The sequence below is a fragment of the Manis javanica genome, chromosome 10 (assembly GCF_040802235.1).
Source record: "Manis javanica isolate MJ-LG chromosome 10, MJ_LKY, whole genome shotgun sequence".
Lineage (NCBI taxonomy): Eukaryota > Metazoa > Chordata > Mammalia > Pholidota > Manidae > Manis > Manis javanica.
The window spans coordinates 91176071-91200529 of NC_133165.1; positions in this window are offsets into that span (position 1 = coordinate 91176071).

A 24459-nucleotide genomic window follows, 5' to 3' on the forward strand; every position below is an offset into this window, starting at 1 on the left:
AGAGGATATAACCATTGCAAATATCTATGCACCCAAAACAGGAACACCTCAGTATGTGAAACAGATACTAACAGAATTAAAGGGGGAAATAGAATGCAATGTATTCATTTTAGGAGACTTCAACACATCACTCACTCCAAAAGACAGGTCACCCAGACAGAAAATACGTAAGGAGACAGAGGCACTGAACAATGCATTAGAACAGTTGGACCTAATAGACATCTACACAAGACTCCACCCACAAGCAGTAAGATAAACATTCCTCTCAAGTGTACCTGGAATGTTTTCCAGAATAGATTATGTACTAGGCCACAAAAAGAGCCTCAGTAAATTCAAAAAGACTGAAATTGTGCCAACCAGCTTCTCAGACCACAAAGGTATGAAACTGGAAATAAATTTTGCAAGGAAGACAAAAAATCCCAGAAACACATGGAGGCTTAACAACATGGTCCTACATAATCAATATATCAATGATCAAATAAAAACAGAGATCAAGCAATATTTGGAGACAAATGAAAACAACACCACAAAACCTGTGGGATGCAGCAAAGGCAGTTATAAGAGGAAAGTATATAACAATACAGGCTTACCTTAAGAAAGAAGAACAATCCCAAATGAACAGTCCAAACTCACAATTAATGAAACTAGAAAAAGAGGAACAAATGAGGCCCAAAGCCAGTAGAAGGAGAGACATAAAAAAGATCACAGCAGAAATAAACAAAATTGAGAAGAATAAAACAATAGAAAGAACCAATGAAACCAGGAGCTGATTCTTTAAGAAAATAAACAAAATATAAAAACCCCTAGACAGACCTATTAAGAATAAAAGAGAGTGTACACACACAAACGGGATCAGAAATGAGAAAGGAAAAAATCAACATGGACACAATGGAAATACAAAGAATTATTAGAGAATACTATGAAAAATTATATGCCAACAAAGTGGATAACCTAGGAGAAATGGACAACTTTCTAGAAAAATACAACCTTCCAAGACTGACTCAGGAAGAAACAGACAATCTGAACAGACCAATTACCAGGAATGGAGTTGAACTGGTAATCAAAAAACTACCTAAGAACAAAACCCATGGATCAGATAGCTTGGCACTCAATTTTATCAAATATTTAGAGAAGACCTAATACCCATCCTCCTTAAAGTTTTCCAAAAAGTAGAAGAAGAGGGAATACTTTCAAACTCATTTTATGAGGCCAGCATCACTCTAATACCAAAACCAGACAAAGACACCACAAAAAAGAAAATTACAGACCAATTTCCCTGATGAACATAGATGCAAAAATCCTCAACAAAATACTATCATCCTGAATTCAAAAATACATCACAAAGATCATCCATCATGATCAAGTGGAATTTATTCCAGGGATGCAAGGGTGGCACAATATTAAAAAATCCATCAACATCATACACCACATCAACAAAAACGACAAAAATCACATGATCATCTCAACAGATGCTGAAAAAGCATCTGACAAAACAACACCTATTCATGATAAAAATTCTCAACAAAATGGGTACAGAGGGCAAGTACCTCAATCTAATAAAGGCCATATATGATAAACCAAGAGCCAACATCATACTTAACAGAAAAAAGCTCAAAGCTTTTCCTCTAAGACTGGGAACAAGACAAGGATGCCCACTCTCCCTGCTTTTATTCAACGTAGAACTGATGGTCCTAGCCATGGTAATCAAACAACACAAAGAAATAAAAGGCATCAGGTTGGTAAGGAATAAGTTAAACCATCACTGTTTGCAGATGACATCATATTGTACATAAAAACCATAAAGAATCCACCCCAAAACTACTATAATAACTGAAAATAACTGCATCAGCAAAGTTGCAGAATACAAAATTAATACACAGAAATCTGTTGCATTCCTATATAATAACAATGAACTAACAGAAAATCAGGAAAACAATTCCATTCACAATTACATCCAAAGAATAAAATACTTAGGAATAAGCCTAACCAAGGAAATGAAAGACCTATACCCTGAAAACTACAAGACACTCTTGAGAGTAAGCAAAGAAGACACCAATCAATGGAAATACATCCCATGCTCATGGGTAGGAAAAATTAATATTGTCAAAATGGACATCCTGCCTAAAGCAATCTACAGATTCAATGGAATTCCCAGCAGCATTCTTCAACAAACTAGAATAAATAGTTCTAAAATTCATATGGAACCACAAAAAATCCCAAATAGCCAAAACAATCCTTAGAAGGAAGAATAAAGCTGGGGGAATTATGCTCTCCAACTTCAAGCTCTACTACAAAGCCACAGTAATCAAGACAATTTGGTAGTGGCACAAGAACAGAGCCAGAGGTCAATGGACTAGAAAAGAGAGTCCAGATATAAACCCACACATATATGGCCAATTAATGTATGATAAAGGAGCCATGGATATACAATGGGGACTGGTGTTGGCAAAACTGGACAGCTACATGTAAGAGAATGAAACTGGATTGCCGTCTAACTCTGCACAAAAAAGTAAATTCAAAAATGGATCAAAGACCTGAATGTAAGTCATGAAACCATAAAACTCTTAGAAGACAACATAGGCAAAACTCTCTTGAATATAAACATGAGCAACTTTTTCATGATCATATATCCTTGGGCAAGGGAAACAAAGGCAAAAATGAACAAGTGGGACTACATCAAATTAAAAGCTTCTGTACAGCAAAGGGCACCATCAGCAGAACAAAAAGGCATTCTACAGTATGGGAGAATATATTCATAAATGATATATCTGATAAGGGTTAACATCCAAAATATGTAAAGAGCTCACACACCTCAACACCCAAAAAGCAAATAACCCGATTAAAAAATGGGCAGAGGATATGAACAGACACTTTTCCAAAGAAGAAATTCAGATGGCCAACAGGCACATGAAAAGATGCTCCACTTTGCTAATCATCAGAGAAATGCAAATAAGATATCACCTTACACCAGTTAGAATGGCCAACATCCAAAAGACAACGTACAACAAATGCTGGCGAGGATGCAGAGAAAGGGTAACCCTCCTACACTGTTGGTGGGAATGTATATTAGTTCAAAGTTCAACCATTGTGGAAAGCAATATGGAAGTTCCTCAAAAAATTAAAAATAGAAATACCATTTGACCCAGGAATTCCACTTTTAGGAATTTACTGGAAGAAAACAAGATGCCAGATTCAAAAAGACATATGCACCCCTATGTGTATCACAGTACTATTTACAACAGCCAAGCCATAGAAGCAACCTAAGTGTCCATCAGTAGATGAATGGATAAAGAAGATGTGGTACATATACACAATGGAATATTATTCAACCATAAGAAGAAAACAAATCTTACCATTTGCAACATCATGGATGGAGCTAAAGGGTATTATGCTCAGTGAGATAAGCCAGGCAGAGAAAGACAAGTACCAAATTATTTCACTCATTTGTAGAGTATAACAATGAAGCAAAACTGAAAGAACAAAATAGCCAGCAGACTAACAGACTCCATGAAAGGACTAGTGGTTACCAAAGGGAAGGGGTTGGGGAGGGTGGGGAGAGAGGGAGAAATGGATTAAGGCACATTATAATTAGCACTCATAATATAGGTAGGTCACGGGGAAGGCAGTGTAGCATGGAGAGACAAGTAATGACTGTATAGCACCCTACTAAGCTAATGGACAATGATTGCAATAGGGTGGTGGGGGACTTGATAATATCGGTGACTGTTGAAACCACAATGTTATTTATGTGAAACCTTCATAAGATTGTATATCAATGATACCTTAGTTTAAAAAAAAGCTGGTTTGATTAGAGGCAATGGTTAGCCTGAACTTACAGATAAAATATGGCATTCTGAGCCATATTTAGCCTTTCTTTTAAACATTCAAGAAATACAGATTGACATATCCAAATTCCACTTCGCATTAAAAGGTGGTGATTAGGATTAGAAAAACATTTGTGGACAGATGCCTGCTGAAATGGGTGGAGATGTGAATTGCTCAGAACAATTTCCTTTTGAGATTGCCAATTTTGCTTGGAGACTAGACTTATTAATACAAACATCCAAGCTGTACCTTGGAGGCCCCTTGAGGTTTACCTTTCTGCAGCTATTTATTAGTTATTTAGTCATGGACCGGTAACACATAAGGCATACAGAAGAAATTTTGTTGTTTTCCTGTTAAGACAGAAAAGCAAACTCTCTGCTAAACTCAAAGATGTTGTTTTGAGAGCTATTTTTCTTGGACTATTTCCTTTAAAATATTTGAGGAGCAGGTGGGTTTTTGATGTTGAAAACTGTGTTTGTGTGTGTAATTAGTTCTATCATCATCAAGTTTTTCCCTCAAAAACACCGTCCTCCTCCCCTTACTCCAGTATCAGTGCACCATTTTCCCTGGAGAAAAACAGGCAGACCCATAACATCTCATCACTTTTTTCATCCCGTCAAAACCTAATCATTCTTTAGACTGAGTTGAGTAACCATTTATGTTAGACACTTTATTAACTAGTTCTATAACTTGGGAATGTCATTCAACTTCTTTTTCCCTTGGTTTTCTTGTTGCTGGGAAGGGTTAGATTAGATAATATTTAAGCAGGCTCAGCACTCTAGGCCTGCACAAAATGACGCATTTTAAATTCATTCATTTCAGTGGGCCATAAACAGTGTGGGAGTGGAGAGCTATGAGAGAGAGCCCATTAAGGTACTGTGTCCCTTTACCTTTCATCACTGTAGTTAATGGGCAGACTGCAGGTATTCAATTTCTTTTACATGTTCCTTTGGTCTTCAACCCTGTTTATCTAGAAATGTAATCAGCATAGGCTGTCTTAATGGAAGACTCTCTTAAATTTGGAAAATCAGATTGAGTTACCTTTGCAGGTAGTGAAGTGAGGAGGATTGTTCTTTCAATGGTTTTAATGTGAATTTGGATGTACAGGCACTATTTATTAGAATTGTCATAGAATTTTAAAAATCTTCCTTTTCTAATGATACTGTAGTGGGTGATGGTGGTTTTGAAATTTGTCCGAAGTCACAAAGCTGTTAAGGGCAAGACCCAGCACTGATCCCCAGGTCTCTGCTGTTGATGCTTTCGGAAGTCTTGTGTGACCTCATCATGGAAGTCATCATTCTTTTCTCTGTTTTCATGGTATTTTAGTCCTATTATTAGTGCAGCCCTTATGGCATTACATTGAATTTTACATGCCAAGCCCCTAGGACAATGCTGGGTACATAGACCTTACTCAAAATATAGTTTCTCAATTGATTATTTCAATGTATGTACATGTGCGTGTGTGTACCTAACCCAAGGGGCCATGAGCTCCTTAAAGAATGGACTGGAGCTTATTTATATATATTGTTATGTCTAGATCTTCAGACAGTGTCTTACTCTTGGTTGGTGCCGAACAAATATTTGTTGAATTGAACTAGATTCTTACCATATATTGTTCAGGGCTGTTTGCAGCTCATCACCCCTTACCACTTCTTTCCTTTTATGTCCTTCCTCTTCTCCTCTATTTTCCTTTTCCTTTTTGCACCTTTTACCCTTTAATGACTTTTATATATTACTTTCCATGCCTCTTCTGTGTGCTTGTTATCCTGAGGGGTTGGTGAAATGTCCATAGACAAATCTCATGGTGGTAGGTTATAAAGTTGCTATGAAGAGAATTAGCTAAGCTTTACGGTGGACTCACCCATTCTGTACACATAGAGCGCTGTTCAGGCAGGAAGGGGTATGATGGCTTATGGCCTTGGGCTGAGTGATGAGAAACATGGCTGACTCCTTAATACCCCTCGATGTCTAATTCCTGGCTGAGAAAGCAACATTCACAGGATATTTCAAAACACCAGATGCTGTTTATTAGTGATTCAACATTAATGCCTGTGACTAAGGTACAAGCATTCCAAAGTCCAGGTAGCCTTCAGACCCATTTTGTATGAATAGGCCCCATGGACAGTTGTGGCTATTTTTTAACTAGTGAGATTATATTTGATTATGCCTAAAAGCCCAATTATTGTTTTATTGGAACTAAAGGAGCCTGAATTTTTTAATGGACAGCTCTACCCTATCATTATGCAATTGAATATGGTGCTGTGGCATGGCTCTCAAGCTTGCAGTTAATTTGAAAATATAGGAACTGCATAAGTACTATACTCTTGTCAGCTTGTCTGATATATTCTCTGCTTCTTAAAACCAGTGTTTTTGGTTTTCCTTTCTCTTTCCCATGAACACAGTTAGTTCCCCTGTAGCCACTAATTTATTGTTCTTCAAATTATAAATCCATGTGGATTTTTGTCTCACTTTTCTTTAGTTTATCTGCTCTCTCCATTCTTTCCTTCTCTGGACTGCTCCACTAAATTTGGAAAATGTTCTCTTTGTGTTAGCAGATGTTTTCTTATTACTAGGTCCTAGATTCTATTTTCCTTCCCTTAAATATCCAGCTCCATTTCATAGCTGCTTCAGTTTAGCAGCTCTCTGGAACTCTTTGTTAGAGGGATCTTCTGAGAAGGAAAAGCATATAGGCTATACACAAATTCTAAAAATAATAAGCATCATAATGTTACATAATTTTTACTGTAATGGCTTATATTTTATCCAAGATCGCTAGCTGAATTGACTTTCAGTTCTTCCTGTCTTCTCTAATTCATCACATAAGACAGTGCTGGAGTGATTATCTCACCTACTGGATTTCAATAGTGGAATTATAATATTGGAAGAGTTTGGATTTCAATGAGTCATAAACATACATCAAGATTCTAACTATTGACAAGATGAGATCTATGTAGTTAATGCCCTACTTAAGCCATAGAGTCTCTTACCTTTTTTCAAATATTTTGGAAACATTCATCTTAATAGACATTTCTTTGTGTAGAACTAAGGAAAGTTTGAATTAGAAGGAACCTCAGGAATTATCTAGTCTTAGTTTTTCACTTTTGATAAGAGCCTGAGGGGAAACATTATATATATATTTCTTTTTTTCAGTCATCTAGTGGCTTATAGGAGAGGCCATAGTGGTTCTTGACTTTGGCTACTAATAGAGTCATCTGGAACTCTTTACAAATTCTTCGTGTCAGCCCTCCTTCAGAGAATTGACTGGTCTGGGGTGGACCTGGACATTGAAATTAAAATAAAAAGTCTTTGTATGTGAAGCTATTTCTAAATGGTCAGTAGCTTAGTGGTTCAGAGCTCAGGATTGAAGGGCAGAAATATTTAACTGGCTTATCCTAAGCCTCACTTTATTCATCTTTAAAATGGGGTGATATGACATCTTACAGCTTTATAGTGACAGTTGAATGACATAATGCACCTTGAGGGCTAATATAGGGGCTGGCATGCTGGCACTGTTGTCCTTCACAGTCAGTACCCAGCACCCAGCTCAGTGGACCATCACGCCAGTGTGACTCTGTATCTATCCCACCATCTTGCTGATGCTTCCCTTCCTGCCCCTCTGGTCACCTGCTTTCTTCTTTTTTTTTCTTGGCTTTAATTTCTATGCTTTGAAAGCTATGGAAACAAAATGTGACAGGAGTTTCCTTTTGAGCACACTGCAAGTCCACTTTAGTTTCCTAAGGATTCCGGTCAGAATCTTGTGCTCAGAGGTACTTTCTCAAGCCTCCAACACCCTGAGATATGCTGCATATCTTTTGCATGACTAGTTTCATTTCTGGTGGTGATACGTTAGAAGTCTTTTTGCCTTCTCCTCTGCTCTCATTCTTGGACCAGAGGAAGTCCTATGCTGAAAGTTCTGGTCATTCCAGAATATCCTTTATTATCAACCTTTATATTGTTGCTGATTTGATTATCTGTCTTTCTCACTACAGTGTATGTTCCTCCAGAACCAGACCAATGCAGATTCTGCTCACTATTAGATTCTTGAACACTAGTATGGTACCTACCACATAGGAGACATGTACTAAACATTTGAATAATGTGGAAAGAAGTTATAAAATACTAAGAATTGTGATTGCAACTTTTTTTGGTAGCAATCGTAGTTGGAAAAAAAATGAGCAGAAGATCTTGCTAGTTGCCTTTGGACCCACAAACAGAGAAGTCCCCATTATTGTAAAAATGTTTGACTAATATGCTCCTCAGAGACTGGAGAACTGGTGTGTGGGAGACATACAGAGTGACATAGCATTTTTTTTTTACTATTATAAAATAGCTGGCTCTAGTCTGTGAGACACTAAAGAGTCTTTAGTTTTTACCTTTCTCTGTGCATTTCTAAGAAAATCTTTATTCTGAGCAATAGGTAGAAACTTCTGCTATGTTGAAGGTAATATTTATCACTCTTGGCTCTATTGCTAGGCAGACCTTGATTAGGTAAAGAATTGTTATTCTTAATTTACTCAAGTAAATGAAGTAGAAATGCTATGGAGTTAAGGTATACAACTTTTAAGGGCTTTTGGAATTAATCTTCTGTTTCTGGTTGGTATTTACCAACCTTAAGTTATAATTCACACCTGACAAATGGACAGATGACATTTTGTTTTGCTCTATTAAAACTTTGAGAGGGAAATTTCAATATTTTAAAATACAATGGACTCAGGAGAAAAATTCTAAAGGGATAAAATATTTCAATTAATGACAAGGAAAATGATAGAGTAATCATTCCACTGGGATTAGAAGAAAAGTTATAATGTATTAATACAATGTTATATTAGTATGACTTGGAGTGCTCAGTCATTTGTGGTATAGTCGCATTAAGGTAGAGCTGAAAATGTCTAGGTAGTTACCTTTTGTGTTTTAAGAAACACTTGTGTTTATTTATCTCAGTTGAATAATATTCTTTAGGCTACTGTTGGTGAACTTACAGTAAACTTTATTTTCCAACACTTGGTCAGTAATGATTTTCTTTTGCCCTAATGAGGAACTGGAGGGAAGAATGTGCTTAATTTTGCCTGCAAAGCCTAAAGGACAGCTGAGGCTTTGGGTTCTGTTCTTACTGTGCCAGGATTTCAATAGGTTTAGACTTAACATTCACGTTCCTTAACAGTTTTTAAGAGGTGTAAAATTACTTTGAAGATATTCAATGAAAATAACGTTTCTTAAAAGATGTACTTAGAAGTGGAAGACTAGAATATTAAACAACAACTTAGTGAATTCAGAAGTATTTTGTGGTATGCATTTGTTGGGATTGGCTGGGTAATGCTGCAGGAACAAACAACCCTCAAACTTCATTCACTAAAGACAAAGGTCTATTGAGAGTTGACTGTGGTCTGTGTTCCCACGTTGTTCTCCTTTCTTGGTGATTCACCCTCTCCTCTGGAACACTGCCATTTAATGTGGGAGAGGCAAAAGAGTGTATGGCAACATGCAAAATGTCTCTTAAAGGTTCTGCTTGGAAATGACATTTATAACATCCATTCACTGGCCCCAGAAAATACATGACCACATTTGAGTTCATCAGGATGAAGCAGTAACATCTTAATATTAATTGACAGGAGTGTGGAAATAAATATTTGTGAATAGCTCTAATACCCCAGTACCCTCTTAATCACTATCAGTTCCAAATCTAGTATCAGATATAGTTATTAAAATATATTTATTAGCTTTTATTCTGTGCTAACCAAGAAGCCCTGGATTTATGCAAGTGTACATAAGGCTTGCCTATACTACCAGCAGGTGGCACCTTGCTGGACCCTGTCTCCAGGGCAGCGAGGTCCTTTCAGGTGGAATCAGAAGCATGCACAGATAGGGCTGTCAACCAGAAAACCCAGGCAAGAAATGAGCCAGCAAAATTGGTGAATGGATGTCTTAAGGCAGACTTAGCAGTGATGCAGAGATTATAGAACAGATGGATTTCAATTGGTGAGAGAGAATAGGACATTTTATAAATAAAGACTCAAATTGACTGAAAATCCACAAAAATCTCTGAGTCAGGAAAAGAGAAGTAAGATTTACTGAAATACTGGGCTAGATTATAGTTTACTATTTTTCTTAAAAGTTGATATTCCTTGCCCCTATTCATTCCCTCCTTATGCTACATACAACCTTTCCCCCTTCTCTTTTACAGCAGTGTGCAACCAGTAATCCTGCTTCTATTTTTAGAGTTTAAACCCTGGCTTCAAAGGTACTCAAGCAGTGGATTGAGAAGATTATAGGAGCGTGGAGGATTAGCCTCAGGCAGCTATATGACAAAGCAGTCTATTCATTCCAGGTAAGAGTAAAGGAGGTTGAGATGTATAATTCATATCATGTACATTTCTTTTCTAGACCCCTCCTTGAATATAAAAGGGATATATATTGCATGGTTGGACTTGGCTTATTGTGCATCACAACCCAGCCACACCCAGTGATGCATCAGCCGTACAGGCATTGCACCCACACCTAGTGTGTGGGAGAATGACTTCCACATTCTTGGGAAACATCAATTGCCTGACACACCACAGTAGAATGACTCAGATGAGACACTTCTATTTTATCAGCACCTTCAAAGACCTAACTGTAGTTCTCTTTCTGCTTTTTGGTGTCAAAATGCAAGGCACTGTACTTGATTGGTTGAAAGGTTATACCCTCTCATGGGTGCAGAATTTGCTATACATCTGATTTAAATTCACAAAAATCCTCCGCTCGGATTTCCTCTTTTCTTGGGCACTGACTGGTAAGGACAAGTAGGCTTAATTATGTCGTGACTACGGGGACTTTGAGTTATGTGCCTATACTAAGTAATACTGAATTGTTCTGTATTTAATTTTTTTAAAGGAGTAAATTAACCTTTTTTTGACACTAAAACTTCATCAAGGGAACAGAACACATTTGTGTGGCCTCAGGTAGTGATGGCAGAAAGATGAACTCTTTAGTAAATAAAGTGTCCAAAATGAAGATAATAATGAAAACAAATGTCCAAACTGTTCAATACAGTTAACATGGCTTATTTGTAATTAAGAGAAACTTTCAGCTTAACTACTCTAAAACCCTAAATATTAAATCATCACATTTTTTTCACAGTGTTACAAAGGTGTGTTTAGTTATCTTTCTTTTACTAGATTGTAAGTCCATGAGGGTATACATTTTTATAAACATTTCCTATTCGAATTACTATCACTGTGCCATCCTCAATAAACATTTGATGAGGGAATATCCTTCTTAAAAATATTTTCCTAAGACATCACACACAGTCCTGGATATCCTCTTAACTTAGAAGTTTCTGGCTTATGTCCCATGTGTAAATATATATTATAAAGTTAATATATCAGGAATTCTATTCCATCAGTTGTATTACTAAAGTTTGGACATCAAGATCACAAGGTCCCCCTTCCCACCACAGCATTTTTTATTTCAGGAGAAAGTCCTATTCTGCATTGAAGGTAAAATCTTAGATAAAAATATCATAATAAATCCTACACAAAACTTTAATATGTTTAGAAATATTCTATACTCCAACAAATGGCTTGCTTATTCAAAATGACATTGGTAATAAAAATAGCTAACATTCATGGAATGTTTCCTATCAGTCAAGTACTATTCCACATTTTAACTTATTTAATCCTTAAAATAATGCCTATTATGTAGATACTATAATAGCCTTACTTTACAGATGAAAAAACTGAAGTAAAGAAAGGGTTAATTTGACTATGGCCTCACACCTGATGATTGGTAAGTCAAGATTTAAAATCCAGCAGTGTGTGTGTATTGGGGGGAAATCCAGCAGTGTGTGTATGTGTGTGTGTGCTAGGAGGATCTGGCAGTGTGAATTCTGATATACTAACAATGTTCTGCCTTCTCATTATTACATTATTTTAGATCAAGGACACTCAGGCAAATCTTTGATGCTCATTAAATATCAATCACCTTTGATTTCTCTCATTAACATTTGAATTTAGATTTTTGAGGGTTCAGATACTGAAATATTAAGTTTGGGCCTAAGGCAAGAACATAGATAAAAATACATTACCTTTTCAACTTTTAGAGGCAAAGCTCTTAGTGATAGGTGACATTGTGTATGTTTCTGTGCATAGAGAGGTGCTTGAACATCATTTTATTGTGAATGTCTCCGCTGGACACCAACACGGCAAGGAAAAGTCCTAATATATAAATAGGGTCATTGGGTTGATGACCTACAGTTCAAAATGATGGCTTAATTTGTCTCAACTAGTAACTCCAATGCAAAGTTTCCCAATTTTTTTTAGCATAGGGCTTTTTTTTAATCAAAACATTTTAAGCCATATCACATATGACAATAATGGAGTTTTCAAATTGTCTGTGGATTAAAAATACATACTTTCTGTAATTTTGAAGAAAATTTACATATTAATTTATGGAGATAAAAATGATAATGGGGTCAAATAACTGATTTTTTATAAACTATAGAGAGAAAATCAGAAGAAGTAGGGTGTTATGGTCAGAGTCAGGTGATTTCAATTCGGGGGTAGGTTAGGCAGTTGCCGTCTCCAGAGTGTCCACTGGACAGTGTCATTTGAGGTACAGAAAATCACTGGAAAGGAGCAGGAATGGATTCAGGTCTTTGAGACCTGGAGTTGATGCCACTAGGGGAATATCTTCTTTATAAAATAGAATGGTTGAAGGAGATTAAGAGATTAAAAACTTCTAGCTATAAAATAAATTAAGTCATGGGATGTAATGTACAGCATAGGGAATATAGTCAATAATACTGGAACAACTTTGTGTGGTGACAGATGTTAACTTGACCAATCACGGGGATCATTTTGTAATGTATAAAAATGGAATCACTATGATGTACACCTTAAACGGATAGGATGTTGTATGCCAATTATACCTCAGTACAAAAATTAAAAAGTGTTGTATGATTAAGTCATACTTGTCAGTCTGTTCATAAGTGGTTCATTGAAAAGGACAATGCTGCTTTCAGCAGGAAGTAATGAAATGTTTTAAAAAAATTGTATATCAAAATGTTGAAGGAAGTCGTTCAACCAATTCCCCCACTAAAAATGCTGAATACGAATGATGAGTAAAAATGACAAAGTAGGACTTGGACAGGGAATATGTAAATGAGGGAAGCCCTGAAGCTTCCGCTTTATTAGTTTCAAGGTAAATACACCCCTGGAGATGGAGAGCTTGGAAATGAATCATCACTGAGGATGCCAGAATCATCTGTCACGGCTCCAGTGTATGAAGTAGAAAGGCAGCCTGTGAACAATGTGCCAAAGGGACTGAGGGGGATGAAGGACGGGAGCTCTCTATGTGGAAAGAACTAGCAAGGGAGAGAGGAATAGCTAATGTCTACTGTGTGCTTGGTGTGTGTCAGGCACCATTCTATGCACTTTATTAATTTCTTCTTCATAGTAGACAACAAACAGATACTTTTATATCAGAAACAAGCATAGGAAGGAGATTTAGTAACTTGTCCTTGACTACCCAGCTAGGAAAATGCTGAGCAGGGCTTTGAACCCCAAGCTTCTGGAGCCTGAGTCTGCATGCTTAACTAAAGTCCATGTCAACCATAGTATAAACTGAATGGACAAGCCTAGAAGAAAGGGAATATTGATCATGACGGCAGGTGATTAAACTTCCATAGATGGGTTAAACATTTTTGAGGCACTGGAAAATCTTCCCACTTTCTCAAGAAAGAAGTTCAGGGGGATGTAGATCTTCCTTGGGAGGTAAATAGTGTGTCTGCAATTAGTAGGACAGGCAGGCAGATTTATAGTTGGGAAAGTTAATAATTATTTTATAACTTCTGTGTTTTGAGGGGATCTTGAGATGGGGAGATTACCCTGCATCATACAGGCAGGTCATCAGTGCTATCAGATGTGTCTTTCTAAGGCAGAGCCAGGGGGAGAGTTCTCTCTCTCTTTTACACATAGACACACACACACACACACACACACACACACACACACACACACACGCACACACAGAGCCAGGGGGAGAGTTCTCTCTCTCTTTTACACATAGACACATGCACACACACACACACACACACATGCACACACACACACACACACACACACACACACACACACACACAGCAATGTGACCACAGAATAACAGAAGCAGATATTGGAGAGAATGGAAAGAAGCAGCCAAAAGCCAAAGCATTGGCAGCACCAGAAGCTGGAAAGAAGGTACAGGATAGATTCTCCCTTAGAGCTTCTGGAAGGAACACTGTCTTGCCGACAGACACTTTGATTTCATTTCTGTGAAACTGACTTCAGACTTCAGTCTACACAGCTGTGAAAGAATAAGGTTCTGCTGTTTTAAGCCACCAAGTTTGTGGTAAGTTGATCCAGCAGCCACAGAAAATTAAATACAGCATTTCTATAAAAGGAGCAGCCTTGGAGGGAGACATTCTCCCAGGGCATCCATGATGGACCGTTTAGGGAACAGGATCTAAAGGGTTTGCCTTATCTGCCGGACTGATAGGCCTATCTGTCAGTAGCCTTATCTGTCTAGTTTATAGGGTTCCTTGCCCAGAGCTGTCCTGTGTGGCAAAGATAGCTGAACAGAAGTAAATCAATCAGACCCCCTGGTCTGACTGCCTGAATATGAAGATTGGACTGTAGCAGTGTGATCTTGGGAAAAGTACCTAACCTTTCTATGCTTCCTCAGATCACTCAAATCATTGAGTGAGGAGGATATGGAACCAATTTGGTCCCAGAGTCTGTGCTCTTACTGTTATACTATGCTGGTTCTCTAGTAAATTTCCGGCCAATATGACAGGTGAAGGCCTAGGCTGGTTAATTAGGACCTAAAAAATATATGACTAATTTGCATCCCAAGTTTATGAAGACATCCATAAGTGTACAATTTGTAATTCTAATTTTGACTCAAGTAGCAAAAATAATTCCCTTGAAAATATGATTTATGTTTTGGGGGTTGAATGATGCCATGAATTTTTTGCTTAGTACCCTGCCCTGTTTTTTATTTTCCACTACAAATGAATTTTTAGAGATACTCTGCTTTCTTTCTGAAATTTCTCTGTAAGTTAGTCAAAGCAGTGTGTTGAAAGAGCTCCCTTCACTAGCAATTAACATCAGTTATGACTCAAAATAGTACTTTAATCTGAGACTGAGGCACCGGCTTTCAGTTTTAACTTGCCCTACCTGCCACTCAACCAAATACTCTTTCTGGAGGTCACTTAGCCTCCTTTGAATTATTTCTATTTCCATTAATGTCACAGAATAGAAACTTACTGATCTGTCTGGTGGGCATTTTGGTTTGTGTAAAGTGAGATTTGGGAATTCAGTTGGATGAAATAAGATGCTGGCTAAAACTCAAGGCAAACATTTTGCTGATGCTTGAACCTTAGGACCAAAAAAGTTTACACTCCCTGGTTTCCCTAGGGAGTGGGGGTTATGAAAACCACAGAAAATGGCTATTCTTGGAAATCCTGCTGCCAGGCAAATGCCATAGGGCAAGAGCCCAGAGAAGCTAGCTTCTCCTCCCACAGCCAAAGGGTGAGCTAGTTCTGACTGGAATGGATTGGTCACATTTTAGAATTCTTGAGGCTAATTGAGAGGTTACAAAGGAGGCCGGGCAAAGGGGAAGATGACTGCAATGACTAGTGGAAGTCAGTCCCAGAATAGCAACCTCATGTAGGTCTTTCCTTCAGTACTGTTGGCTTCCTGGAAGTCCTCCCTGCATTTGATGCTTGGTTGTTCTTCTTGTGCACCCTTTTTAACAAGGAAATGTGGAGACCACTTGAATAATATCTGCTCGGAACTTTCTATTTGAAAGAGACTGGTGGTTTGGGATTAAAGGTAATTTTTGTCTCAGTTTACATAGGATCTGTGATCAAAACTGAAGTTATAATTTAACTGATAATCCTGAAAATATTAAGGAAGTACAATGACACCTTTCCTTCAAGCCTAGGATGACCCAATGGCTATTTTCATTGTCAAAGACATGAAACAGTCTTAAACTTATGTTACAGAGCAGGTTTATTTTCTGATTAGGAAAAAATGCAGTTCACTGAGATATTATATTTGTTCTTCAGTGATTCATACTAAAAGCCCCATGTTCTTAAATGGTTGGAAGAGAGGGAATCAAGGTAAAAAATTGTGATCACAAAATGTGCCATTTCTGAAAACAGAATGAGACAAAAAGATCAAGTATCTAGTTAAAGCCTCCTTTGGAGTGGAACTGCTATTAACGAGGCAGCAGATTCCTCAAGACTGGACATTGATTTTTCTCACACAGAGGAATAAGTTATAGACAGTGGATTGTCTACTGTTGAAAAACTTCCTCAACGTCTTAGGTACAGATGGGTTAGCTGTTAGAATCCAATATACAATGTAATATATACACACATAGCAAATGCACATTATCCTTAGTCATTTATCTTTGAATTACCATGTACCAAATACCTGATGCTTTAGGTATGGTTTGATTACATAATAAGATAATGCCCTCACTAAATACATATTTAAAATTTTTCCTTTAATATACTCTACTGGTTTGGAGCTTCCTTTGATTTCTTTTCAAGGTGGACAAGTCTTTCAAAGGCTTTGGTGTGGAGCTGCAACAGATCAGAAAAAGCTGAAGTGTTGTCAGAAACTGAGGGACTGGTCTGAAGGGATGAGAAAGAGGAGGGAAGATCATTGATGGAACTACCTGATTAGCCAAAGAAGTTAGAATGGGGTACAGGGAATTAAAAAGTAAAAAAGAAAAGAAAAGAAAAAACAGATCTGGAGAAAAAGAAAAAGGTAAGTTAAAAGCTAAGCTGAGTGGAACTTTGTAGGAAAAGGAGCCATGAGTCTGATGGTCAGTAACCCAAGTGGGAAGAAGACCAGAACAGGTGACTGAATTTATTTTCATTAGTTAGGGTATAATTCAATAGTAATGGTGAAATGGACAAGGTGGAACACTGAATGAGATCATATATGTATTGCTGTTCTACAGGTAGGAATTATTGAGTAATTTAATGCTATGTGAGCTTCATGGGATATTATTACTAAAGTATGTTGTATTACAATCAGTTGGAAGTGAAAAAGAAAAACAATTTAAGGGACTAATAATTGTTGATGGTTCTTTTTGAAGTAGAGTTACTATGATTAGGTTTATGAAATGAAAGATGGTATCTGTGCTAACTGTACTAGAGGTTTGTGACTTGACATTGTATTACGGGGAAAAAGATACCATCACTAGCTACATGCTCTCCATTCTAAGAAGTTCTTGAAAAACCAGGTGGCACAAATTACTGAGATAAAATGGTTTTCCATAATCCAAACCAGACAAGGAAGAGCAAGTGTGGAAGTGATTCCTGAATTAAGATCACTGAAAGAGGAGGCTGAACTTAAGTGTGGGATACGTGGTTGATAAATTTTTACAGGGAAAATTCTTAAGTGGTAGCCAATAGCTGACTTTCAGGATATGAACTGCTTTGTGGGAACTGTATTCCTGTTGGTAGGGAGGGCCCAGGGGAACTTAACAATATTCTCATGATTCATCTCAACCCACCCACATTTACCCGAAGTCTTTCATTACTTTAAGTCAGGGAGGAGTTACTGAGGGTCCCTTACTATTCTTAATCCCTAAATTTGGGTCCTGAGGGTGAGAGGGGTGGGGGCAGGAATTCTGGTAACTTCATGTCTGAGAGTTTAAGACATAAATGGAGATGCATATAAGGAGGAACATAAGAAGAGGAATTGAAGAATAGAAGAACGTCCCCAGAGCTAGGAATACACTTGACCCTTTAGCTTCCTGTACCACATGGCTGCCATTTTAATCACTGTTTAACCAAATGGTAGAAAGCAATTATAGTAAGTACTCAATTTAATCACTTTGCATCCACACACAGACCCATGGGGCTTCTCTTACATATTTCATCACCCAAAGTGTCCACAATTCTCTGATCTGCAAAAATACATGTTTCCTGCAAGGATTTGTAGGTGATTTTCTGGCTCAATTTCTGGATGGTTAAACTAATCGTTCCACATTTCTGCTGTTTGCTTTTAAAAATGGGCAAGTTCTGCATATTCTAGGAAGTTTGGTTTATCCATTTGTGAATTAAGACTATATCTTTATGGGATTAGAAATTATGGGAAACTCATTCCCTCCATGAGATCCCCTGGTGATCTCATTCCAGTGAGTAAAACCCAAGGTCAGTTGATTGGGGAAAAACAAAACAACCACCACAAATCCTAAGCCAGGCTTTTATTACTCTTGTGTTTGGTGGCTTTATTTTATGACCAGCTCTAGTTCCTGTCCTTCTCCCATCCCACATCAAGCTGATTTGCAAATTCATACAACTAGCCCAAAGGAGAGAATTGATGACTCAGTATAAACCCATTGCCACTTCTGGAAAATATAATTTATGAATGCATTCCTTATTCCAATTTAGTAGCATTTTATAGGGAGGAGATCAAAATATTATTTGAGAAAAGATTCATGCCACATTTTGTTTAAAAATCTGTTTCATTATTTCAGTCACACTTCAGTAGACCAGGCTATAATAGCTTCTGCTTTATAGAGAATCAGAATGAATTATTCACAGATACCTGTGAGCATTAAGAAATAATGGCCTAGTTTTTTAACAAAGCTAGTGTTACCTTACTAGTCATACTTGTAGGAAGAGCATATGCTAGTTCCTTTCCCAGAAACACTTTTCCCAACCTTCTCTTCCCCTAGTTCATCCTGTCAAACCTTCTCATCCTTGGGTTTCAATCAAGATAACTTTACCTGAAAGGATTTCCCTCTTTCTTTCCCACACCCAAACACTGAATCAATTGATCCTATTTTATCCTGTAGAATACTCTACTCTTCCTCCCCCATCACACTTACCATACTGCATGGTGATTATATCATTACTTATCTGCATCTTTATTTATAAATTACAGGAGAACAGTTCCCATTTAATCTTCATCCTCTAATCTAAGGCTTAAAAATAATAAGTGACCTAAAGGAAATCTGGAACAAACAATAGGTATCTTTGAGAACTTACTATATGCCAGTTGCTGTTCTTGCTGTTCTGAATGTTTCACACACATTGACTCATTTAAGAATTATAGTAACTCCATAATGTATACACCATTAACATTCCCATTTTACAGATGGGAAAACTAAGGCATAGTAAGGTTTCATAATGTATCCAAAGTCTCCTAGCAAGTAAATGGTAGAGCAGGGTTAGGTCCCAAAAGGAGAGGGTGCAGGGTAGGCAAAAAAAAAAATAGGTGTCTACCACATATTCAATTGAAAACACTGGCTTATTCAAAGTATCTATTAATCAAGATTTGGAGTTCTTGAAAGGCATATTTGTATGAAATGCTCATTAATACATTTCATAAACTGGAGGCTTGGACTGGTATTTATGCATTAGCACATTCACATAGAACATCCTTTTTTTTTCACTAAAGAAAAACAAATCAAACCCAGTTCAGGATCAAATCAGAGTCATAAACCCAGAAATGTTTAGTTATTTTATTTTTGAGAACTGATGTGACATGTCCTAGGTTTCAAAAATAGATGCTGCAGAGGACTGAATGAATTTTTGAATAAAAATCCATATATAGGACAGAAACATTAGGAAGGGGGAGGGGCACAGCCATCTGATTAAAATCAGTCTGGACGACTGCCACCTAGTGATTTGAGCTAACCATCTGCCCCAACACACTCACAGAAACACAGAATAAACGTTTGCTGTGGCTTTTTTCCCCCCACATATCCTAGTAACAAATTGTTCCGGTAGCATTTTAAGACCACCCATCCATGTTTTAAATAATAATAATAATAATAATAATAATAATAATAATAATAATAATAATAATAATAATAATAGTAATATTAAAAAGGAAGACAGATGGGTAGGATTGGAAAAGAAGGGAGGGAAGGGGCAACAACAGAGGAAACATCAATATAAGGCAAATAAACCACAATAGTTGTGTGAATGAGATGGAGAGAAGTAGAGAGAAGATCAAAAGCAGTGCAAATTAAAAATGACTGGTAATGAAAGAAAATGGAAAAATTAATACAAAGATAAGACAGCATGAAGAAGAAAAATTTTTAAACAACAAATGGATTGTAACAAAACTTTGAATTGTTTGTGAAATTGTGAAATCACCAAACATAAAAGGACAGAAGAAAAATATCAATGGAGATGAAGCAAAAATAGCAGATGAAAGAAAGTGGATGAAAGAAGAAATTAATCTTGGAGTAGGGGGTTTGAGTTTTTGTCTTTTTAAAACAAATAATAAAATCAGACTTCTGTATTATTTTATTGGGGATGATTAAGGGAGTGTAAGGTTGGAATTCTTTTCTGTTTAATATAATTGGGAATATCTAGTATCCTAGATCTGCAAGTTATTTCCCTTTCCACTTTTTCCCTTCTGTGCAACACCAGTGGTCTTTATGATATTTTTTCCTTGCTTCATTAGTTTTAATTACCTTTCCTTTCTTGAGATGCTTTTGAACTTGAACCTGGAATTGTGTGGATGTAGTGTGTCCCAAACTGAATATTTATTTAGGGCATTTTATTATTACAGCATTTTTTATAACCATATTGAGAAGCCATACCATAGGGATATATATTCAGCTGATCATTGATTTGATATTCAGGCATCATCATATTTCAAACCAGGGTCCCCAAGATATAAAACAATAACAAAAGCAAGAACAGCAATAATAATAATACCTAACATGTATCTCATTTCATATTTTAAAAAGCACTTTAACATTCCTTGCACAATGATGTTTGGAAGACAGGGCTGATGACTTCAGCCCAAACAGATGTGACATTTGAGCTCTAAAATGTGTAAGAACTTTCCCAAGACACTCAGCTAGTGAGTACCTTGTCATCTGAATCTAACTCTCCCAAGTGTATTTTTACCAATAATCTTTCTCTTCTGTTTGAGAGAAGGAAGAGCTACCTTGTTACAAAGTCTAACAGTAGAGCAGTGAAGAATTTGAAAACAGTATGGACAAAACTTGGAAGGAGTCACTACCTCCCATCTGAATGGGAATTCCTTCGGAGAGGAATTGTTTACTTCTCCTGAGTGACTTCATGGATTTAAAATTCCCTGGCCAGGCTGTGAAGGAATTTATTGAGAAGTCCTTACCTTAAAGGCTGTCCAATTTCTATGGCTTCTTCCATTTCCATATTCTGCTGTGCACTGCCATGCTGAGAGTATTAGTTCCTTAGGTTATATAAATGAAGGCACCTATAAATAAAAAAAACTAAACAGTTGAATCCTTTTGAATGTCTAATACTACACAGAGCCCCATAGGGTGTAGAAAAATAAGCAGGATACTGCCTCTGCTTTAAAGAAGCTTCCCATTTATAAGTAATACAGAATATTGGAATTGTACTTTGGAAATACATTCATTCATTTATCTACAAAATAAATAAATACCTGCCATCAACTATGCATCAGGTCCTAAGTGTAGGTAGGCACTAAGGATGCAGGGCAGACATCACCTTGCTCTCATGGGGCTTACAGTTTGGGGGAGTATGCCATGAATATGATTTTGCTTTTATAGTATAGCAGTGCCCATAATTGACTATAGATAATGCAAACTATTTCTCAGACTTAACTTTTTTCTATTTAAGATAAAAACAGTCCCGTAGCAGCCCCTTTGTTTGGCGTACATGTCTGTAACTTCTACATTTGAAATGTAGGACATTTACTTTTGGGTTTCAAAAAGGAGTACAGCATAGTTTGACTTCTAACAACTTGTTTTGAACCTGAACTGGGAAAAAATGACCTAGTTCATCAGATTTACCTAAAATGGAAGGGAACAGTGATGTAAATTGGTAGGCAAATGTCTGATCAGTTCAACCTGATTTTTATGGACTCCGTGACTTTGAGAGGCACAAGATTTAGTCCGGCATTCAAACTTTGTAGATCGGAATACTGTTGAAAAGAAGGAAAGTAAGGGGAGAGGCAAAGAGACCAACTTGGAGGCATTTTCAGCAACTCAGAGAGTAATTAATGAATGACACACCTTAGTTGGCAGCTGAGAAATTTGAGAAAGAAGAAGATAGAAACAAAAGATGAGGGAGGTAAATCTGCAATAATTGGAATTGATTGTGGGAAACAAAGGAGAGGACAGGAGACTAAGTTTTTTGAGTCTGGTGACATTCCCAGAATATGGACCACAGATGAGGAGCTTTTTGAAAAGAAATTATAGGTAGAAGGGAATTACACTGCTATGGGACCCAACAGTTTTAAGTCAGAAGGATGTCCTGGCTGAATCTAAGCAGGGATTGACATTGTGGGACCAGGGACCCTCCTCTCTGCTCCCCTGAGGTCCCCGGGCATGGGTTGATATGTTCATGAGCTTTCAGGGTTTTGGCCAAGAGGGAGGAGGGGCTGATGAAAGTGTACTTAGAGAAGAGAAATGGAGGGCAGGATGCGGTCTCTTCTTCAGTCCTGATCCTGCACTGAAGCTGATTATTGACAGAGGGCAAACCATGTCCATAAATAAAGGGAAATAGAAAGAGGATGCAGGGGAAGAGAGAAAACATTCATTGCTGCTGAAATACTGATTCAGCTCACCTGAGACTGACCCTGGGGACTCTCAGAAGAATGAGTGAGTAGAGGGAGGTCTCCTAGGAGCTGGAGATCTTCCTTTAGTGGATGGGGACAGGACCCAAAAGTGCAAATTATTACTATTATACTATTAGTATTACTACTGTGACTTCTTTTTTGACAGTAAGTTGATGAGGCCTTGGGGAAATCTGAGCTATAAATAAAAGAGTCTCTGAGAATTAAATTACTAGATCAACACACCATGTACCAGAGTAGAGATATAAAAAGTGGATTCCCAAACCAATAGGACTGAAGTTTAACTTCACACATCTAAAGAAATTCACAATTAAAAGAGAGATCCTTCATCCATGGAAGCATGGGGTGGGGTGTGGGGGCAATAATTCCCATTTATTGAGTATTTGCTAAATGTGAGGAATTTTGTTAAATACTTTATACTTATGAATCCTCACAATGGTCTCCAAAGAAGGTAATATTAATCCCTTTAAAAAATTATATATGGGAAAACAGAAGACAAAGAGATAAAGAACCTTATTTAGGGTTACTCAGAGCTGGAATTCAAACCCAATCTCTTACTGTTAAGGACTATGGAAGAGATAGGAAGTATAAGTAAACATTATTTCAAGTATTATGGCCCTATGATCATGATGGAATCGGTCAAAGTAGGTAAGATGATCCATTGCTAATTTTCCCAAGCTCAAACACTCAAACAATCAAAGCATTGTGAAATGAAATGAAAAAAAAAAAAAGGTACATTCCAAACTTTAAAATAATTGTAGTCTAGGTAGAGAGAAGTAAAGTACATTAGAATATAGGGCAATAACATAAGAGCTAAATGAGTGTTATAGATTATAAGCACTACAATATTCAAAGAGATTGCTATTAATGCTGGGTTACTTTTTTCAGGTATTAAGGAGGTCAGGTGTGATTTAGGCTAGGGAGGACAACTTGGCATTCATAATGAAAGAGCCGCTGACTTGAGGTCAGCTTTTCCACTGACTAGTTATGTGATCATGAGTGGTCACTTTACATTTCCACCTCCACTGCAGTTTCCTCTTCTATAAAGTGAGGGATTTGTATTGGATTCACTATTTCATTCCGAACATCATCTAAGTGCCCATTCCAATGAACAGAACTAGGAATATTAAATAAATATGAGGCCTGGTCTTTGTTTTCCAGGAATTGAGAGCCTAGGAGAGGAGCTCTAAGTACAAATAAGTGAGTCTTCTAAAAAGATAATCACTATGATGTAGTTATGAGCAAAGAACTATGGGAGGCACCTAAGCAGCCTAGAGGAAAGGAACACCCCACTGAGACCATGTTTGGATGAATAGGCATTGCTAGGTGAGTTAGGTAATGATAGAACCTTCTGGAGAGGGAAGAAAGAATTGCATAGATTTTTGCTAATGTCTCTTGTAGCATTAATATTTCATATTTCTTTGCTTCTGCCTTGTCTGGGGGAGCAGGAAGGGAGTGAACACATGGAGGGTGGGAGTACAGGTATGAATTAATGAAGAGAAGATAGAAGGAAGTCACTTCTTGGGTTTCTCCAAATCCCCAATATGTATTCAATGTGAATGCCATGAAAGAGAACACACAAGAAAGCAGATAATTAAAACCTCTGCCTCCTCCATATTGCTGTCATATACAAGATCTTAAAGATGCTGCAAATATGATGTATTGGATTCATGTCCTTTGTGACATTTAGAACTTCCATCTAGAGACAGTATATGTAGTGCTTAAGAACTGTGAATTTTAAGACACATCACCCAAGTTGACATCACAACACCCTCACTTACTAATTTAAGACCTTAAAAAAGTTACCAAGGGGCCTTAGTCTTCTCATCTGTAAATGGAAATAGTGATTGCTACTTCCTTTTATGAGAATTAAATGGGTTGAACATATCAAGCACTTAGAACCAGCCCAACACATCAAAGCATCAAAGTATTAGTTATTACCACCTATTATTCCATAGAGTGTCTACTACTGAGGATGAGGAAAGGCATTGGTGATATGCTCCTTGGTCAGTAACCTGATGATGCTTCCCTGTCTATGGCCTTC